Source organism: Tuber melanosporum (genome assembly GCF_000151645.1).
Source record: "Tuber melanosporum whole genome shotgun sequence assembly, scaffold_40, strain Mel28".
Taxonomy (NCBI): domain Eukaryota; kingdom Fungi; phylum Ascomycota; class Pezizomycetes; order Pezizales; family Tuberaceae; genus Tuber; species Tuber melanosporum.
In genome coordinates this window covers 296,343-303,084 of record NW_003299085.1, presented here as the reverse complement: position 1 = coordinate 303,084, position 6,742 = coordinate 296,343, and positions in this window count along the sequence as shown.

Sequence of the window (6,742 nt, the reverse complement as noted above, 5' to 3'; positions counted from 1 at the left end):
GATTTCTTCAACTTCCTATTCATCTTTCTTGTCGATAATGATAGGTGCAGGTCGAGAGTTGGTTCTTCCAGGGAACTTGGAATCATCATTTGGGTGGAATCGCTTGACAGCAGAGGCATGGAAGACTGCAGTATTGTGGCGGTACATGCGTCCATCCATCTGGACAGTGTAGTTTTCTGTATGCTCGTCAAAGGATAAGACTTTGAAAGGTCCTCGCCATCGGGGTTGTAATTTCTTGCTGCATCCAACCTTGGTAATGAACATGTTTCCATGTACTATAAGCATATCACCTGGTGGAATAGGGGCATGTTTGCATCGTCGCTTCTGAGTAGTAGCAGTGCTTCGGAATTGGGCAGCTTTAACAGCTTGGAAGGCATCATTCCGAATTGCTTGATGGCGGTTTAGGTGGCCATCGGAGGCAGGGACTGAGGAATTCTTAAATAGAGTTGTGGGTAGGAGAGGATATTGAGGGCCGAAGATTGCCTTGTATGGGGACATTCCCAAGGTGTCTGAATATCCGGCATTGATACATGCGGCCGGCTCAACGAGGGCAGGTTCCCAGTTGGTTTGTCATTCATTGATCATGTTCCTAATTCCGGTCTTGACTTCGCGGATTTTTCATTCTGCTTAGCCATTAGTCTCATGATGTCCAGGGGCAGCCATAATGTAGTTGATTCTGAGAGAGGTCAAGGTTTGCTTCCAGAATCTGGCAGTGAAATGGGAATCAGCATCACTGACAATAGATAAGCAGTACCCATGGGGGGTAAATAGGTATCGTCGGAGGTTATTCCAAGTGTCTTTGGAGGAATTGGTAACCTTCATTGGTATTAGCCATGTGTATCCAGAAAATCGATCTACAGCTACCAAGATGGTGTTATATCATGTGGACTTGCTGAATGGTCCCACGAAATCGATAGCATAGGATTTGAATATTTCACATCGTAGTTGGAGGGTTTGCACTTTCCCTTCAGGTAGTTGTGTTCGCTCCTTGTTTGCCTGGCAGAGTTCATATTGTTTGACGAAATCACGGAAGTCCTTTCCCATTTCAGGCCAGTAAACATATTCTGAAGCATATTGGAGGTTGTGGTCCGCACTATGGTGTCCTTTGTTGTGGATTTCAGTGATGACATATTCCCGAATAGTCATTCCATTAAACATATGGCCTTTCGGGATGTATAGGTAATGTTTACCATAACGGGTACTGGTATAGACCATTCCATTAGATATATTGTAGGGGGCGAGATCTGCATGTCTGGAGCTATCCATAGCTTTGAAGTAGATAGGATCATGGTGATACCCTGCTATCATTTGGCTTCGGAAAGAGGAGGTTAATTCTTCTGTGGTTTATCTAACATCTCGTTCATCCTCAATCAGGGATCGTCTTGTCAGTTCAATAGGGGCTTCCTCTTCTTTAAAGGTTTCATAGAGTTGTCGGCAATGCTGGGGAATCGTAGGGGGCATGACAGAAACAATGGTTTCATTATTGTATACTCGTAAGGGTCCACCATATAGTGGTCATGAATCGATTATGGGAGGAGAGGATGGTGGGGCTGACTGCGGAGTGTGTAGGTAAGATATTACATCCACGTAGGCTGCTCCTTGTTCGAGTTCTTCCAGACCTTGGTGTCATGTTGGGACAGGATTAAAAGTATGTGGAGGTTGGGTCGATCCATCTTCATCGATCATCTCTTCTGCTCCTTCTGCGGTGTCGAGGCTGGTGTTTTTGGAATCGTCATCAGACATATAATATGGTCACTGGTATCTGTTGCCAAATTTAATTTCAGTCTGGTGAAAGGAGCAAGTATTGAGGTAATAGTGGAACCAGTGGAGTCTGCTTTGTTTAAGCTCATGAGGAGGTGTGCTGCAGAGGGTGCAATTGTCTTTCCATTTGTCATCAAGGTCGTTTCCTCATTCTGTTCTGGCAGCTCTGTACATGGTGTAAGAGAAAGGATTGGAGAGAGCGGAAGGGCTGGCGGTAGCCATTGATGGTTCTTGTTCATAGGAGGTGTCGTCAGGGCTGTCTTCACTTTGTCTTGTGTAGTCATAAAGGAGAGGGGGGTCTGTGAGGTATTGATTCTCATATAGGCGGGAGAGAGCATCAGCTAAATAGTTCGTTCTTTCAGGGGTATAGATGATTTTTGTATCGTATTTGCTGATCTCCCCTATCCATTGTGTTCTTCTCCTTCCAGGTATTTTTTCTGTTTTAAGATTAGTGAGAGGTTAGTGTTCAGTAACAATGGTGAAGGTATTGCCCATCAAGATGTGGTTGAAAGTGGCAAGAGCATCAATCACAGCGAGGGCTTCCTTGTCCGTCATTCCATAGTTCATCTGTGAATTAGTGAACTTCCTGCTGTGTAATGCTGCTGGTCTTGCCATTTCATGGGAGGTCCCTTGTCCAACCCATACTCCAACTCCTACATCCGATGCATCAGTAATCAGCCATATCAGTTCTAGTTTACTGTAGTCAATAGGTTGTATAATATTGGCGATTTTAACCAATTCTTTGATGTTGGTAAAGGCTTGGTCATGAGTGTGGGTCCAGATAAATTCTGCATTGCTGGTAAGGTCTGTGAACGGCGCTGTCACAGTGGCATGGTATGGTAGGAACTGGAAGATATAGTTGACTAGTCCTAGAAATCGCATGAGTTCCTTTTGATTCTGGGGTGTTGTCCATTCTGTTAAACAGGATAATTTTCCAAGTGCTGCATGTATTCCTTCGTCATCTATCACATGTCCTAAGATATCGAGTTTATCGGCAAATAGGATTGATTTGTTTCTGCCAGCGTAGAATTTAGCTTCCCTTAGCTTGGTACAAACCAAACCTATATAGTAGGCATGTTCTGTTTTGGTGTTCGAGAAAATGAGAATATCATCAATGTAGACCCAGACAAAATGGTGGAGGTATTCACTTAGGAGGTTTTCCATAATTCGCATAAAGGTGGCGGGAGCATTCATATCACCTTGTAACATAACTCGGCTAACGAAACTTCTGAAGGGTGTTTTGAAACTGTTGTAGTGTTCGCTTTCTGGATCTAACCTTGTCTGGAAATAGGCATCGCTTAGGTCAATCTTGCTTCGGAATCTAGCCCATCCAACTGCATTCAGGATCTGAGTTTGATTTAGGATAGCAGAGCTGTCCATAACCATATTATCATTCCGTAGTTTGAGGTTAACTAAGGGGCAGATTCTTTTGCCATCTGCGTTGGGTTGAACAAACTTAGGAGCAGCACCTGGGGCTTCTCCTCAGCAGATGACTCCCCTTCTTTGTTGTTGGTTGATCCAATCACAAAGTGGGTTTTTATATGCGTCAGGGATGGAGTAGGTGGGTTGGTTCTTTAGATTAGAGGGGTCTCGAAGGCGAATGTGGTGGTTCACTTCTCATAGGCGGTAGTTCTTTGGGAATCTGATCAGGGAAAACATCAGAGTATTCATCCAATAGGCGTTGGACAGTTGCTTCACAAACTGCGGCTCAGTACTCTCCGGTTGTTGGCTTGCAAGAAACTATGACCTTCTGATCTGGGAAATCAATGGTTGATTCCCCACACCTGATTATAGCTTTGTGGCGGTTCAGGAATGACATTCCTATCAGGGCATCATACTTGGCTAGATTCCCAACTAGCATCTCCTGGGAAGGTAAGACGGCAGAACTAAGTTGAATATTTGCGCTGCAGGTTTTATGGCTTGTTGATTGTGATCCCTTCACTGCCATATTGACTGGTATGGGTTGGTTAAAGTCTCGAGTTGGGAGTCCATGGACAGAGACAAAGGCATTACTGATCATATCTCTTCCAATCACGCCAGTGTCGAATAGGACTCGAGCCCTTTTACCATTGATTAGGATTGTTCCTTCCAGAGCGGTGTGTGCCTTGAATGTAGCCGGAGGTCGAACACTGTTGCATTCCACATCGATATATCCGATATGGATTTCTTCATATTCACTAGATTGGACGTTATCGCTTTCAACATTGTTGGCCGATGCCTCTTGCTTAATTGCCTTTCCTTTTCCTCTCTTCGAAGGGCAGTTCTTTGCCATGTGTCCAGTTTTTCCACATTCAAAACATTCTCCTTTCTGCCGTCTCGATTCTTTGGAGGATTTGGTTTTCTTCTTGTAAACCTGTGGGGTATCATCTTCAGAGTTGCTGGAGGGCTTGTATCGTGGTTGGCTATTCTTGCTAGAGGATATCAGTATCTTGTATGCCTTGGTCTCATGGGGGATGGCGTCCTTTCATTCTGCTCTTGCAATTATTATTGCAATATCGTCGGAGGGTAGGATGCATAGTATCATAGAATCGTCGCTTAGGGATGTATTTGGAAATGCTTCGTTTCTTCATTCGGTCCTTATATATCAATAGATCTGTAGCTACATCTGTAATCATCTTGACATGCATTCCATTAACTTGCTGGAGCTGGTTGAATTTGTTGTATAAGAGGTCATTGGTGATAGAGGATTGGAATCGTCCTTTCAGATAATCGAGGACTGTAGATCCTCTTAATCTCACATTTCCACCATAATCCTTATAGCATTGGTGATATGCATCGGTTGCCTTTCCTTCTCAGAATAATCCAATGTATAGTCAGGTTGTAGGGTCTTCCACATCTTTCCCTTGCAGGAGAAGATGGTGTGTGAGTTCAGTCGCCTATCGGTCGAAGGCTTCGGGTTTAAGGTCTTTTCCTTCTTCTGTAAATTTCGCTCGGAGGTGGAGTTTAAACTTAGGAGGTTCAAACACTGTAGGTATTTCCTCTTCTTCAGGCCGAGCCCCAGATTTTCCCCCTCCAGAGGGCCCTCTTCCTGTGCTGGCCATATCTGATTTGCTACTGGATTCAGGGTCGATTGGAGGTTCAAAAGAAGCCTTTTTTGCTGGAGTAGAAGGGAATCCTCCTGGAAGTTGTGTGTTTTCCGTGTTTGCAGGATCGCCCGGCTCCTTAAGAGAGCACTGGGTTTGTTTCTTTCTTGGAAGGTCTTGTCAGGGGATTTGCTTCCCACTCCTGGTCGTCAAAGACTCTATGTTGTGTTTGAGACAAAGCTGAATGTGCTGTGATTTAGCTGCTTCTCTCCACTAGTGTTCTGAGGTGGATATCGATAGGTTGATCAGGCCTAAATCTGGGGACAGGTTCTTAAACACTTGCTGAGGTTAAAAAAATGTAACGTGTTCGCAAGGTACTAGTCACGTTATCGGTAATAGATAGGATAGTTGGCAGGTGGCCTACTCTTCCAGAGAGAAGGGAAGAGCTGAGAACTAAAGGAGGCTTTGAGGGTGTACTGAGGAACAAAGAAGTAACCGTTCAACCAAGTATATTGAAATACTGTCTGTCGAAGTCTGCCTTTTCTATCGTAGAAACAGGTGGTCTTTAAATACACAAATCTGTTCATGTCTAGTATGAACGAAACTAATCAAAGGTATCAACCGATACACTCTGGTAAAACTAAGTAAGTATCAAAGCGATACTTAAAATACAACATCAAACAAAACCAAGTATCAAATGATACTTAAAATAAACTAAGTATCCAAGCGATACTTAAAACAAAATATAAAACAAAACCAAGTATCAAACGATACTTAAAACAAACCAAGTATCCAAGCGATACTTAAAACAAAACATAAAACAAAACGAATAATCGAGTACCCGTACCGGTTACAGAATCAGTTTCAGACATTTCTAGCAGTAACACGAAACACAGGACAAGGAAACATCCAACGAGCGAAAGCAAAAGAACGCGACATATATGAAGGAGCTAAAGATAAGCTACGAATATTCCTCGCATAATGTAAACGAAATTTTGTTGTTAAGGGATCTGGAGATCACCACGATGAGATCAAGATTCCATATGTGGAATTTCTACTAAGAGGACTTGCAGGACAATGGATCATGCCTTTTCAAGATGGAAGGAAACAGAAGGAATAGGTCACATATGAAGTGTTCAAGGCGATACTCTTCGAACAATTCAGTGATTCCAACGTAAAAGAGACAGCAAGATAAAAGCTGGAAAAACTCCAACAAGGAAAACAAACCTTCTCGGCAGGCTGGAACGAATGCCGACTATTGGAATGCAAGGCCGAGTTTGATGATGCTACCCTCTACATCATCCTCCAGAGAAACTGCAGTGAAAGACTCGGAAAAGTGTAGGGAATCTCCAACTCGCATTACACCATGGCAGAATTATTTGCAATATGGGCCATCGATAAAGAAAGCAAGCTAAACATGGGTCAAAATAACTCAGAAAACACTATAGCCCCCAGGGTGGCCCAATCATCCAAGAACGTGGATGGAACCTTCAAACCGCAAATAGCTCGCGGTGAATGTCAAGCATTACTACCAGGCGAGCCAATGGAATTGGACAAATCAAGGGCAGGACCTGCTCTGAACCTGTCTAAGGAAGAATACACTAGAAGAATAAATGGGAAACTATGCCTAAGGTGTGGAAAAGTAGGATATTGGATACGAGAATGCAGAAGCTGACCCAACAGTGGATACCAAGAGACCAGAGCTGCTAGAAATAATTGCTTCCAAGCTCAAAAGAGGAATACCATTCGCGAAATAATCACGGAAGATATACCGGTGGAAAATAACGAGGGTCCTCAGTAAATGGTAGTCTGGGAGACCCAAGATGTGGACCTGAAAAACCCATCAAGTTAGCAAACTACTATACAGCACTACACACGGAAAGAGGAGAAGAAGACGGAGATTACATGATAATCAAGACAAGAGGATACGAGCATACGAAAAAGTCGAAAAAAAAAAC